Here is a 15,781-nt window from a genome sequence, read left to right as displayed (position 1 = left end):
AGCTTCAGCGCCTACCTGCCAACTGCATCAGCCTCCTGGCCATACCTAGGCGTGACGCATGAACATATCTAATATGTGGTCCAAAGTTCCCCCTGACGTTTGTTTTTATTGGAAACACCAACCAGTAAGTACCTTAAAACTCACATGACACGTTTTCCACAAGCATCTCTTCATCTGCCCTCATAAACATCACCCCATAAAGTGTACAGTAACACTGCCTTCCGGAGAAGGCAATGGCACCCCACTCCAGTACTCTTGCCTGGAAAATCCCATGGATGCAGGAGCCTGGTGGGCTGCAGTCCATGGGGTCGCTGAGAGTCAGACACGACTGAGCAACTTCACTTTCACTTTTCACTTTCATGCATTGGAGAAGGAAATGGCAACCCACTCCAGTGTTCTTGCCTGGAGAATTCCAGGGACAGGGGGAGCCTGGTGGGCTGCCGTCTATGGGGTCGCACAGAGTCAGATACGACTGAAGCGACTTAGCAACAGCAGCAACATTGCCTTCCTCATTTTTCACATGAGAATGTGGACGGTCAAAGGGGTTCAGAAAGATGACCAGTGCCCAGTCCAGACCTACACTGAAGTCCTCCTGGCTTCTCTGCCTGCACTGACCACAGGGCCTCTTATGAGAACCACGTTACCCCACGCCCATGTTACCCACCCCTGGCAGAGTGTCCTTCAGTTCACGCGCTCATTCATCACAGCTCCCTGCTGCCCTGCTTTGTTTTTGTTGCACTGTTGTCGTTTATTTCACAGGCTAAGATAGATTCACTAAAACTTTTCACTTCTTGGAGCTCTCAGTTAACGTGGAGGGGTGTGTACAGAGCAATGACAGGAGAAACAGAACAGGTAAAAAATGATGCAAGAGAAAGACAGCAAAGGTGCTCCCTCTGTCTGCCCTATACTTCACAGTCTGTAAAGAGATTTCACATAGATTGAGTGCCTACCAGATTAATAGCTAAGCACTAAAGCTGTCAGTTTTCACTCCTATCCCAAAGAAAGGCAATGCCAAAGAATGCTCAAACTACCGCACAATTGCACTCATCTCACCCGCTAGTAAAGTAATACTCAAAATTCTCCAAGCCAGGCTTCAGCAATACGTGAACCGTGAACTTCCAGATGTTCAAGCTGGTTTTAGAAAAGGCAGAGGAACCAGAGATCAAATTGCCAACATCCGCTGGATCATGGAAAAAGCAAGAGAGTTCCAGAAAAACATCTATTTCTGCTTTATTGACTATGCCAAAGCCTTTGACTATGTGGATCACAATAAACTGTGGAAAATTCTGAAAGAGATGGGAATACCAGACCACCTGACCTGATTCTTGAGAAATCTGTATGCAGGTCAGGAAGCAACAGTTAGAACTGGACATGGAACAACAGACTGGTTCCAAATAGGAAAAGGAGTACATCAAGACTGTATATTGTCACCTTGCTTATTTAACTTATATGCAGAGCACATCATGAAAAACACTGGGCTGGAAGAAGCACAAGCTAGAATCAAGATTAGCGGGAGAAATATCAATAACCTCAGATATGCAGATGACACCACCCTTATGGCAGAAAATGAAGAGGAACTCCAGAGCCTCTTGATGAAAGTGAAAGAGGAGAGTGAAAAAGTTGGCTTAAAGCTCAACATTCAGAAAACGAAGATCATAGCATCTGGTCCCATCACTTCATGGGAAATAGATGGGGAAACAGTGTCAGACTTTATTTTTGTGGGGCTCAAAAATCACTGCAGATGGTGACTGCAGCCATGAAATTAAAAGACGCTTACTCCTTGGAAGGAAAGTTATGACCAACCTAGATAGCATATTCAAAAGCAGAGAAATTACTTTGCCAACAAAGGTCTGTCTAGTCAAGGCTATGGTTTCTCCAGTGGTCATGTATGGATGTGAGCTGGACTGTGAAGAAAGCTGAGTGCCGAAAAATTGATGCTTTTGAACTGTGGTGTTGGAGAAGACTCTTGAGAGTCCCTTGGACTGCAAGGAGATCCAACCAGTCCATTCTCAAGGAGATCAGCCCTGGGATTTCTTTGGAAAGACTGATGCTAAAGCTGAAACTCCAATACTTTGGCCACCTGATGCGAAGAGTTGACACATTGGAAAAGACCCTGATGCTGGGAGGGCTTGGGGGCAGGAGGAGAAGGGGACGACAAAGGATGAGATGGCTGGATGGCATCACCGACTCGATGGACAAGAGTTTGGGTGAACTCCGGGAGTGGGTGATAGACAGGGAGGCCTGGCATGCTGCGATTCATGGGGTCGCAAAGAGTCGGACACGACTGAGCGACTGAACTGAACTGAAGGCTGAAGCTGGGGAACCTGGGACCCAGTTCAGGTGGCTAGAAGAGGTATCTTGGGGCTGAGACTTTGAAGCCTGGGGTAAGGTCACAGGGAGTCTGGGGTGAGAGAGATGGGCATTTCAGAGCATTCCACAAGGGCCTGAAAATGGGAAAAGACCTGAAGAGCCAGCACTCTAGGCTGTAGTGCCAGGTTTTCACTATGGAGTACCAAGTGCTACCAATGAAAACCAGGGAAATGTTTACACAAAAACAGGGGGACTCGACTAAAACCAATGAGCAGCTCTGCAAGAGAACAATGAATACAATGAGGTGTTTGATTTTTGTTTCTCAGAGTCACAAAGCTGAGACTATTCAAGATAGAATTTTAGAGTTCCTGTCCTCCAAGACCCAAATCCACCTTTTATACTTCTTCATTGCCCCTGTTTTCATTGGAAAAAGATTCATATCTTTTCATTTACGTGTTGCTGTATTACAATTTCATTTGTATATATCTGTATTTGGGTACCTATTTAAATAGGGTACAAGCTTTCAGAGTGGGTCCAGGCCTTTTATTCCTTTTATATGGCCGGCAAATTCTAAAATAATATTTACCATGAAAGCCACCCTACAAATATCATTTGACTGATCAGAAAATCATCTTTTAATAATTATTTTTTAAAAGAATTAGAAGTGAGTATAGGAGAAGCCTCTGTAACATACGCATCCACCTGTTTCAGTCTTTATAGTCCTATTTATTTGTCCTTACTATGTGTCAGGCACTGTTCTAAGCGCTTAATTTCTATTAGCTTATATCATCCTCCTGACAATCCTATGAGACACATGCCATTATCACGATTATTACCACTTTACTAAAGAGGAAACTAAACTTGCCCAACATCACAAAGCTGGCAAGTAGTAGAGATAAGGTCTAAAGCCAGACAGTCTGGTTCTAGAGTTAATGCACTGAATCTCTACACACGAAAACACCTCTTTCAAAATAACACATTACACTTGAAAACTTATGGGCCAAGTTTTGCTTCTTCTTCAGTTTTTGCACTGTGGCAGTCATCATATATTTTATTTTGAAAACTGGACACACTGAAAACTGCAATTACTCTTTTAAATCACAAAAAATACAAAGATTTTAATGTGCTTCTAAATAATGCACTTATATTTGGGCCTTGCATACTGTTTATTCTAAGAAGTACATCTGTTCTTGGCATTGAATATAACAAAATTAGCTATTTTATGATTACACAATAAGAATATCAATGCCATTGCCTGATCAAACAAATAGTGAATGATTAATGCTTCTCCTTGGATTTCTTTCTAAACATAATTAATGTATAAATAGCTAAGCAAATTATTACTTGATTCAAACAACCTGCTATCTACAAAGACAAGAGTCCTTTACCTGTGAATAAGTCAACACACACTTGGACAAGGCAGTATCTGATGCTGCTGCTGCTAAGTCACTTCAGTCGAGTCCAACTCTGTGCGACCCCAAAGACGGGAGCCCACCAGGCTCCCCTGTCCCTGGGATTCTCCAGGCAAGAACACTGGAGTAGGTTGCCATTTCCTTCTGCAATGCATGAAAGTGAAAAGTGAAAGTGAAGTCGTGTCGGACTCTTAGCGACCCCATGGACTGCAGCCTACCAGGCTCCGTCCATGGGATTTTCCAGGCAAGAGTATGGAGTGGGTTAGCATCTGATGGGATACCTGTAAATATCTACACAAAATTTTGACTCAAAGAATCCCCCACTGCCGGGAGCCGGCATATTGCATATTGAGTGCAGCACTTTCCACAGCATCATCTTTCAGGATCTGGAATAGCTCAACTGGAATTCTATCACTGCTGGGAGCCAGCGTGAGGAGCTCCACCCATGACAAAGGTCATGAGGAAGGAGGCTCGGCATATGCAAAGGCGGGATCGAGCCTCAGGAGTCCCCCTGGAAATTCTTGAGCATTTACCCCCAAAACCAGAGTCTGCCTACTTTCTGCTTTGTGCTTTCACCTACACCTCTGACTTTACAGGGGGCTGTCCCCTACTACCTCTCTCTGAAAAAAGAGTTAGCTTACAGCTCCAGTTAATAATTCCTGGGTGTGACAGTGTTTCAACCTACAAACTCCTTTGGAAATCCTCTAGCCTGCCTGAATAGGTTTTTCTGGCCACATGTGATTGCTCAGAGCCTCCCAACTGTGAGAGGCATGAGATGTTCTAAACTGTCTAAATACAGATTCCTTTGAGCAGTTAAAAGATTGATTAGAAACTGTATTGGTGAAGGGTTTTTCACTTGTTGGGCCAATGTTTGCTGCTAAGTCTCCATATCCCTTACCTGCTGTGTCCCTGGCAGTGTATTGATTAATATAATTGGTGTAAATAGTAGCTTTAATGTTTGTAACCTGGGACCCTTGAATTAATTCTTTTTCTTGTTATAGCCCACCACACCCTTGCTCTGTAGGAATGCAACTTTATCTAATGCTTTTGGAGGGTGGCTCCTGACCAATCACCTTTAGAGAAAAATAAGTTTTCTGAAGAAAGGGTCTTAAAATGTTAACAGGCCTCTGGGCCAGAAGATGATGCAAATCACCTAAACTTTTGCATATGATAAGTTTGCAGGAAGAAAGCCTGGCTTACTGCAGGACTCTACCCCTTCCCCCATTATCCTCTATGCATAACTTAAGGTATAAAAACTACTTTGGAAAATAAAGTGCGGGCCTTGTTCACCGAAACTTGGTCTCACCATGTCGTTCTTTCTCTTACCTTCTGGCTGAATTATTCAGCCTCTTTTCTCCACTGAATTTCCTCACTGAGCTATCCTTATTTCAGCCTCTTTTCTCCACTGAATTTCCTCACTGAGCTATCCTTATTTCAGCCTCTTTTCTCCACTGAATTTTCTCACTGAGCTATCCTTATTCTATTACTCTTTACATCCTTAATTAAAGTTTAATTAAGCAGTTGTTTCCTGATCCTCGCCGACGCCGTCCCCGCTTCGAATTCCCTGTATCCACCGGGGCTGGACCCCGGCACCCCACCAATAGTAATCAGTGTTGACATAAATAAGGACAGTAAGTTGGTGATGACTGGAATGGCTGATTTCACATGACAGTTAAGTGTTGTTTCAAACAAAATTTTTCAGTAGAAATTTTCTGAAATCTTGCCTATAAGACCAAGCTAGTTTGACTTATATCCCAAACCAAATCACTACTACATATACTAATACTTAATAGGTCAAAAGCATTCACACAGCATAACTACAGTGATCAAAATGAAGAGAATAAATATGACAGAGAAAACTGGCATCAAAATATATTGAAAGAACAAATAACTAAGGCCATTAAATTGGGCTCCTCTACATGATATGAAGGAGTTCATAAAAACCAACCAGTCAATATGCTTTAGACTATAAACACCCATGTTAATCCAAAAAGTAGCAAACAAACAATTACTTTTTAAGAAAAATCATTTAATTTAGTCCATCATACCTACAAATTACTTTAGGCACCATGCTTGGATTAAAAAAACATCATCTTGCCAAGAGGACACAATTAGAACACAGTTGAGTTTTATTCGTGTGGCTTTCATCATGGTTCTCTTAATGCCTGTTGTTTATCTATACAAATAAAGTACAGCCTGGGAACTGTCCTAGTTTCTTTGAGAGCTATCAACTGAAGCTAATGTTTCCTTAATGAGAAGGCCACTCTGAAAGGGTACTATGAACCTGGCCCGTTTCCTCCGCCATTTACATGGACACAAGCCCATCTGCAGCAGGGCAACATTAGCCTTGTGATGGAATCTCTGTATCCTCAAGTGATGTCTCTCAATAGTCCTCACTGTGTTCACTTGTTCAGCTAAAAACAAAGGGGCAGCCTCCCTTCTCCCAATAAACAGGAAGTTTAAAATGAGTTTGATTGTACATACTGATGGGCAGCAGCCCAGGAACTGAATGGAGCTCCCCTTAGAGTAACATTTGCTTCTTCCCATCCTGCTCATCTTTGAACACCCCCACAGCACAGTACCTTGGACATACAGCCAATGCATGGAGCCCCTCCTCTCCCTCAAAGGATTCCACACACATCTCAGGACTGAGTTACCAGTATATGGTCCTGTTACCTATTTGGACTTGAGACACTTGTAAGGACTTATGAGAAACCACCATTCAGAAAATTTACCAGAGCACCTCAGTGTATTTCCCTACATAATACTCCCAAGTCTGTGGCTGTGAAAATCTTTCTTAACTTCCTCTTTAAAATGAAACTGTTCTGAGAAATACAACGCTTGTGGCATGCTAACACAGCAAACACACAAAATATTGAGTAGGCCAAAAAGTTGATCCATTCAGGTTTTTGTACCATCTTACTAAAAACCCTGAATAAACTTTCTGGCCAATTCGATATACACTAACAAAATATCAATTCTTGAGACTCTCCTTTGGACTTAGATGCTGGCATTGATGACATTACTGAAATGTCAGAAGAAATTTTAAATACTAAGAAGAGAGATGACCCTGGGAGAACTGACAGCAATTTTCAGCCCCATACGGTCTCTTCGAAAGCCAATTAATTAGGCCAAGTTAAACAGTTAAACCTGGAGAAGGAAATAGCAACCCACTCCAGTATTCTTACCTGGAGAATCCCAGGGACAGAGGAGCCTGGTGGGCTGCTGTCTGTGAGGCCGCACAGAGTCGGACACGACTGATGTGACTTAGCAGCAGCAGCGCAAACAGTTAAACCAGTTTCACTCTTTCTTGTCGCAATATGATAAAATATCTTGACTCAACAAGCAAATCTCACTGGGCCAGCTTCACAGAACACTTATACATAAACACAACATCTCTATCTGATAAAATAAATGCATGCCAAGGTTTCAGTCTTAATCTGCATTTAACAATACTGGTTTCATTATGAGGATAAACCCAGTTACCAAAAGAACTGTTCATTTTTCAATATTTTTTTAAACAACAGTTGTGATGCATCACAAAAAGGGTTTTGACCAAAATGCTGTAACCTAGCTCCACCATGATCCTATTCAAAATATTCCAAAATTCTAACTCATGATTACTATTATATATAGTATCTGGAGTGCCAAATTCTTCGTTTAAAAAATGGAGGTAGTATCTTTTAAAGATTGAATGTCAATAATACAGCATGTGGACAAATTAATTCAAGATGGATCACAGTTTTCAGAAGAAAACATAGGAGAATATTTTCAAGAGTGGACAGTAGGGAAAGGCTTTCTAAGACACTGAAATCTGTAATAACCATAAAAGAAAAAAATGGATCAGATCAGATCAGATCAGTCACTCAGTTGTGTCCGACTCTTTGCGAACCCATGAATCGCAGCACGCCAGGCCTCCCTGTCCATCTCTAACTCCCGGAGTTCACTCAGACTCACGTCCATCGAGTCAGTGATGCCATCCAGCCATCTCATCCTCTGTCGACCCCTTCTCCTCCTGCCCCCAATCCCTCCCAGCATCAGAGTCTTTTCCAGTGAGTCAACTCTTCGCAGGAGGTGGCCAAAGTACTGGAGTTGCAGCTTTAGCATCATTCCCTCCAAAGAAATCCCAGGGCTGATCTCCTTCAGAATGGACTGGTTGGATCTCCTTGCAGTCCAAGGGACTCTCAAGAGTTTTCTCCAACACCACAGTTCAAAAGCATCGATTCTTCGGCGCTCAGCCTTCTTCACAGTCCAACTCTCACATCCATACATGACCACAGGAAGAACCATAGCCTTGACTAGACGAACCTTTAACTTCTGATTATGAGGTGACACTGTTTTAAAAAAACTGAGGAGAAATCAGTGCAAAATATAAATCTAAAACAAAGAGGACTGATATCCAGGCTATGTAAAGAACTCGTGAAACTCACTAATAAAATGTTCACTGCAGTATATACACAATGGCCTGTTTTGGAGGAGACAGCTCAACAGAGGAAGAGGAGATTTCTTTCCTGTCAAAAATTAGGGGGGATTTCCCTGGTGGTCCAGTGGTTAGGACTCTATGCTTCCAGTGCTGGGGGCACAGGTTCAATCTCTGGTATGGAACTAACATCCCACATGCCAAGTAGCCAATATATTAATTAATTAAAAATAAAAACAGAACTAAGGGTTAGGTAGCTGGAGGAGAGTACTGCCTAACAAACTGCTTGAGGAAAAAGACAGAAAATACAAATTAGATAGATGACAGGGCAGTTTGAGCTTTTTTAAAATAAAGCTTTCAGAATGCCAAGAAGTCTTAGTTTAAAAGAAATATGGATTTGGGCAGAAGGATAAATTAAGAGTTTAGGATTAACATATACATGCTATCGATACTATATATAAAACAGATCTACTATATAGCATAGAGAATTCTACTCAATATTCTATAATAACCCATATGGGGAAAGAATCTGAAAAGAATACATGTGTGTGTGTGTGTGTGTGAGAGTGTGTGTGTGTAACTGAATCACTTTGCTGTCCACCTGAAACTAATGCAATGCTGTATATCAACTACACGCCAATAGACAATTTTAGAAAGTCTTTAAATAAAACACAATTGTATTAAAAATCCAAAAATAAAAACCTTTTCTATATTTATTTTTATTTAGTTTATTTTTGGCTGTGCTGGGTCTATGCTGCTGCATGCAGGCTTTCTCTAGTTGTGGCAAGCAGAGGCTACTCTTCACTGCAGTGCATGAGCCACTGCAATGAGCTCATGCATTGCTCGGAAGCTCAGAAGCCATGAGCTGTGGCTTCTCTTGTGGGTCATGGGCTCTAGGCATGCGGGCTTCCATAGCTGCAGGCACGGGGGCCCAGCAGTTGCAGCTTGTGGGCTCTAGAGCACAGGCTCAACAGCTGTAGTACACGGGCTTAGTTGCTCCACAGCATGTGGGATCTTCCTGGACCAGGGCTCGAACCCAGGTCCCCTGCGTTGGCAGGGGGATTCTTAACCTCTAGACTACCAGGGAAGCCCCAAACAATTTTTTAAATAAAAGAAATATGGTTTTTGAAAAGTGGCAGCTTTGTACTATTAAGTTGGTTTCAAAAAGTTTCTATCCAAATTTAATGCTTGAAGTGTAATTCTTACTTGGGTTTATCCAATTCTCCAGATCAAGCAAAATATATTTGCATGGAAAATACATTTCAGTTAAAAAACTGGATTTGTATCATACCACTTTGTAAACATTTGTTTTGTCTAAAAATAAACTTTAATTCTTCTGCAATACACCAAGAAAATAAGGATACAGAATGATCTAAAATGGCACAGAGTCACCAATAATTATTAAAGCTTTTCAGCCATCATTTCTGAGCTGTGATTTTACACAATTATACATTTGGTTCTGTCTAGACATATCATTCAGTTGGCTTCGTAAAGCACACCACCCAAGCCCATAAGTGCTGGCAGACCAACATATAATAAACAGTTCTCCACTGTAGTATTACAGGACATGAAATTGATAGTTTTGTTTTTAACATGGAGATGTTAACCACTTATAACAATAAGACTTTTTTGACATTTATTGCAAGTTTTTTAGGTGCAAAACTATACATGAAAGATCAGTTAATGTGCCCTCACGCTTTCTCATTCATTTACTCTCTCTGCTATCTGACCTCAAGTGTAAACGGGTTGTTTTGTTGCTATCTGTACCCTGTGCCCTTGCAGTTACACCACATGACAACTTGAGATGCTGTTCTGCACAAATCAGTAGGAGAAATATCTAAACACCAGAGTTCTGTCTCAGAGGACTGTTAGAATCTGTTTAGACTGAACTGCCAATCTGAAAACAAAGTAAGTTTTTCCTTTTAGCTGTTAAAATGAAAACAATTTCTAAGTATCATTAAAACAATAGTAAATGAAAGAGTTTTGATAATTGCGAAGATGTCAAACCAACCAAAACTGCTACTTTATAAAGGACTCCTGATAACCAAAAGCATGTTGTTTTAAACTAAAATAAGAACACATCCTACCACCACAATATGTGAGGAAAGAGGCATAAACACTTAGAGAAAACAGGGAAGAACAATTCAACATAGTGGCTCAGGCACTAAAGACAGACGATCTGGGTTCATCCCAGCTCAGCCACTTTCAAGTTATGTGACTTATATAAATCATTTAGTCCTTAGTAACATGAGGATCAAGATTGCTGGAAGAAATATCAATAACTTCAGTATGCAGATGACACTACCCTTATGGCAGAAAGTGAACAGGAATTAAAAAGCCTCTTGATGAAGGTTAAAGTGGAGAGTGAAAAAGTTGGCTTCAAGCTCAACATTCAGGAAACGAAGATCATGGCATCCGGTCCCATCACTTCATGGGAAATAGATGGGGAAACAGTGTTAGACTTTATTTTTTTGGGCTCCAGAATCACTGCAGATGGTGACTGCAACCATGAAATTAAAAGATGCTTATTCCTTGGAAGGAAAATTATGACCAACCTAGATAGCATATTGAAAAGCAGAGATATTACTTTGCCAACAAAGGTTCGTCTAGTCAAGACTATGGTTTTTCCTGTGGTCATGTATGGAGGTGAGAGTTGGACTGTGAAGAAGGCTGAGCGCCGAAGAATTGATGCTTTTGAACTGTGGTGTTGGAGAAGACTCTTGAGAGTCCCTTGGACTGCAAGGAGATCCAACCAGTCCATTCTGAAGGTCAGCCCTGGGATTTCTTTGGAGGGAATGATGCTAAAGCTGCAACTCCAGTACTTTGGCCACCTCATGCAAAGAGTTGACTCATTGGAAAAGACTCTGATGCTGGGAGGGATTGGGGGCAGGAGGAGAAGGGGACGACAGAGGATAAGATGGCTGGATGGCATCACTGACTCGATGGACGTGAGTCTGAGTGAACTCCGGGAGTTGGTGATGGACAGGGAGGCCTGGCGTGCTGCGATTCATGGGGTCGAAAAGAGTCAGACACGACTGAGCGACTAAACTGAAATGAACATGAGGATATCTGTCAACATCTCATAGGATGAATAGGAGGATTAAAAGAAACAATGAAAGGGAAATCTTTAGCAAAGTTCTGAGTACACATTAAACACTCTAATGGTAACTATTATTATTACAGTTAATTTATAATTTCTTCAATAAAGATTCAGAATTACTAAAAGCTATAATGTAAAACAACCAGATTTAATAAAAAAAAATACCAATTAAAGATTTCTAGTTTAGGAATTTATCTCATGATCCCAAGAACTTTGTGGAAACCAAGAGAACTTTAAATTTTAAACTAGCAATATAGGCAGTGGGAATAAGCCCTTCTTTTTCCTGGTCCAAATAATTTGAGAAAAGGAAGGGGTGTGGGGGGCAGGGAAGAAGAACAATCATTCACGATCAACCACTGTAAGCCATCACTCACATAAACAATGGCACACAGGCAATCATTTGTGTGTGCTCAAGAGTTCCATGTTAAGTCACAAATCTGCATACTCAGTTCCTCTTGGCTTTAAATCAACTTGTTGCAGTCACTCCACAATGATTTTCTGGGGCAGGTCGTAACTAACCAAACAAGTACCTGTGCATGACGAAAATATGAACTTAGTAAAAAGGCACCACATTATATTTTATACGGTATTTCATACATATTTCATACAGTTCATTTATGCATTCACTCATGAAGGATCTATCTACTTCTCGCTCCCTACCAAACTCAGTCAAATATTAACACAGTAATAACATTAACCTCGCAAGGAGAAAAGCATCCTTGAAAAGTATGAAAATGCGGTTTAGGTGTCCTGTCTCACACAGCATACGCTTCTGAAAAAACACGAGAAGTGTTAGTCGCTCAGCGGTGTCCAACTCTTGCGAACCCTTGTGACCCCATAGCCCTCCAGGCTCCTCTGTCCACAGGATTTCCCAGGCAAGAATACTGGAGAGAGCTGCCATTTCCTCCTCCAGGGGATCTTCTCCACCCAGAGATCAAACCCGAGTCTCTTGCCCGGGCAGACAGACTCTTTACCACTGAGCCACCTGGGAATGCCATAAGTAGACAAGGCCAGAGCTAAAAGGGGCTCTGCCTGATCTTCATCCAATACACTGTGGTTTTACAACATATACCATTTTATTGCTGATTGTAAGTAAGGTAAGTTTCTGTCTAAATTTTATTTACAGTATTCATTTGACCAGCATATTCATTCAGAGTTATAAAAAAAGATACAGTCTATAGTCGTTTTACCCCAACCAGGTATCAGTTTCTAAGTAACCACATTCTATCCAAACTTTGAGGACATTTCCAAGACCACCTTCTCCAGAAAGCATTTCTTGATAGGCTTGAGCTAAAAGTTATGTCCTGTTGCCATGAATTCCTGTAGCACTTTGCCTGAACTTACCTCTCCCTGGTTTCCCTTTCTGTCTCATATTAAGGTTATCCTCCAATATATCTTAGATCTCCATAATAATTCAGGTTCCTTGAGACCAAATTCATATATGACTTACCTAAGACAAAACCCTACAGGAGCTGCAGGGCTCAAGATAAATTACAATAAATGCATTCTTTTTTTTTTAAGACTGATGTTCAGCCATAAACTTCTCTAACTTCATCACTGCTGCTGGTGGTGTTACATTTACTGATATATGTATCTTTAATCAAGAGGGATGCTTGGAAACCTTTACACAATAGTATAAGGAAAGGATGAGTGGAGCTAGAACAGATCTCTCCATAAAAGACTCTACTTAGCCTTCATCTGAGATCCAACCACTACCACTCCATTTTTATACATTACTGGTATCCCAGGACATCTTCAGAGTTGACAGAGAGTTGTTGAGTTTAAACCAAAGGTCCTAAACTAAAAGTTTCCATCAGTATAATCATAAAAATCAGAGTTAAGGGAATTTCCACTTACCTTTACTCATTATATAGCCTCCACTAACCTTTTCAACCTCAACTTGCTCATACATAAAATGGGTATGACATTACCTCACAGTATTGATAGGATCAAATGTGAAAACCTGTATGACAATGCCTGGTCCCAAGCCCAGTACAAATGATTTGCTCAGTCTCCATTGTCCAGAATGGCAGATGAAGTTCTACCACAAAGCCTCTTTGTTCTAAGACCAACAATTTGATGGATCTCTCAGTTTCATTTCATGATCAGAGAAAATATTAAAAGTTAGGAACTGGATTCCAGGATCACAATTCTCCTAAAAATATTCTATGTAGGAATTAGACTTAGACTTCAGTCTCAGGTGCCTCTCCATCTTTACTAAATTTACTTTTAATTTTCTATTGTAGAGTGAGACTGTTTTCGAAGTTACTGAGAAAAAAAGGAGGAGGTGAGTCATTCTTGATATACTGGTCTAAAGAAAATCACTGCACGAAAGCCAGGAAGCTTTTCCTTTAAATTTCTTACACTGAACTCTTTGACCAACATTTTAATCACTCACACGGCAAAAAGAATAGATAACTAGAAATATTTCACAATTTCAAACATTCACTTAATACAGAATGGAAAGTCACATTAAACCAATCATCAAGCAGGAAAATCTTGATGGACAGGATCAGGACAAGTTGTGCTTATTAGTGACTGCTCCACTTAAATGACAGAAGAGTCAGCGTTCAGTCTGGGGATTTGAGAACTTGGAGCGCAACACATCCTCCACACCAGAAGATGAACAGTTTCTGTTAATACGGAAATGATGTTGAACTAGTAAAAGATGTAATAGCTAACAAAAAAGTTCCTCAGAACGGAGGGTCTTCAGGTCAAAGTGCTAACTCTCACTAGTCATCAGGAGAATGCAATCTAAATAACAATGGATCCCACTCTGGACCCACTGGAATGGCTAAAACTAAACACTAAAAGCTAATGCTGATGAAGACGTGGAGCCACTGGAACTCTCAACCACTGTTATTGACAGTGAACTGGTGCACCTACTTCAATAAAAGGTTCCATATTATCCACCAAAGCTGAACAAACACACATGCAACCTCAGAAATCCCAGTCCTAGGTAGACACCCAACAAAAATATACACATATGTGCCCAAAAAACAAATACAAAGAGTTTTCTATAAAGTTCCAAATCAGAGAAAACTAATCTATGGTGATGTAAGTTAGCATAAAGATTACCTCTGGTAGTACTGGTGGATGAGGAAGGGTAGTGAAATGGGAGAAAATGTGAATGACTCTATGGAATGCTGGTAATAGTCTCATTTTTAAGTTAGGTGATATTTACACATGTGTATTGTTTACAAAAATTTATCAAAGATGAAAACTTACAATCTGTGTGCTTTTCTACATTAATGTTACACCTTATTTTTTTTAATAGGAAACACATCAAGGTAATTATAAGCACATGTGCCTATTTATTTAACTATAAAAAAACACAAATATATTTGAGAGAATAAAGTGCTTTTTCTTCATAGAACTGGCACTGTGTACAATTCCTAACAGGCATTTTCTTCTTATTATACCATATTTTCTCCTTGTTATACTGTAACTATTTTCTTTTCTCTCAAATATTTAGAATGAAAGCTTTATGGCTGCATTATTGGATGCAGTATTGGGTACAGCCATAAATCATTCATATTATTTTCAAATTTCTGTCTTCATAAGTAATGTTGCAATGAATAAACACCATGTTTCAGACATGTTTGCACATGTCTGTATTTCATTAAAACATTCCTAGAAATAAATTCCCAGGGCCCCAGCATACACTTAACAATGCTAAAAGTGTACAACTCTGGAAATTTTTTCATCAACATTGCTTAAGCAATCTTAGTAATCATTAGCTAGATGAACACTTAACTACATGGAAAACTTAGCTACCCAGAATAAATAATTTCTTTGAAGTTTTGCTTAATAAATAGACTCCTCTTCTTACAAAGATTATTGAGGATTTTGTATAAATGAGTTCAGAGTCTTAGAGAAAACACTCTACAGCTAGAAATGGGCACCCTGAGAAATAAATTAAATCTATGACATCAGTGTAGGAATGATCAAAAATCAATCATGACTCAAAAAAAATATACATAACAGAATATAAAACCAAATAAAAATGTTTATATGTACATGTGTTTTTATATATGTACAGAAAAAATACATAAGGCTATTTAACAAAATGGTAAAATACATTGCTGGGTTTAGGATTTGGGTAATTTTTACTTTGCCTTTTTAGTTTTGTTGCTTACATTATTTACAGTAAACATATACCCTTTTAAGATTACAAAGTTAACTAGAAGATATGAAAGTCTCCTGATAAAAATATAGGATAACAGATACTTTCTTCCCTGTTCACAAAACAAATTAAATTGATGAACGTCTTCTCCCACATATTTTTCGTCAATCTTCTAGCAACTGCCACAGGGTTTCTGTTGGCAAATACCAATAAAGCACATACAGCAGAACAAACAAGGAAAGAACAGTAGCAGGAAACTGGCACCCCCAGCAAATCGTGCTTATTTGAGACAGCTCTCCATCCCACCTTCAAACCAGAGTCAGTGGTTGTGACTCTACATCCCAGGGGCTGTCATTTTCTGCTAGTTAAGCTATTCTTAGTTCCTAAGATAGAATTAAGGATACCGATATTTC

At 40.1% G+C, this 15,781-nt stretch overlaps 1 protein-coding gene across 10 annotated transcripts in view; it reads right to left on the bottom strand.

The window, feature by feature from the left end:
• Nucleotides 1-15,781, bottom strand: part of SIPA1L1 (signal induced proliferation associated 1 like 1) — a 521,546-nt gene that overhangs the window by 252,192 nt on the left and 253,573 nt on the right. For 2 of the 10 annotated variants that reach the window (XM_070797799.1, XM_070797800.1), the window contains exon 3: nt 11,617-11,772. The exons of the other annotated variants lie outside the window; for them this stretch is intronic. The gene's annotated coding sequence lies outside the window, so the exon portion shown is untranslated. The remainder of the gene's footprint in view (nt 1-11,616; nt 11,773-15,781) is intronic. 10 annotated transcript variants of the gene reach the window in all.

Source organism: Bos indicus, chromosome 10 (assembly GCF_029378745.1).
Source record: "Bos indicus isolate NIAB-ARS_2022 breed Sahiwal x Tharparkar chromosome 10, NIAB-ARS_B.indTharparkar_mat_pri_1.0, whole genome shotgun sequence".
In the NCBI taxonomy this organism is placed as follows: domain Eukaryota; kingdom Metazoa; phylum Chordata; class Mammalia; order Artiodactyla; family Bovidae; genus Bos; species Bos indicus.
The sequence above is the reverse complement of the archived record's forward strand: the minus strand, read 5'-3'. Positions and strand labels throughout refer to the sequence as shown.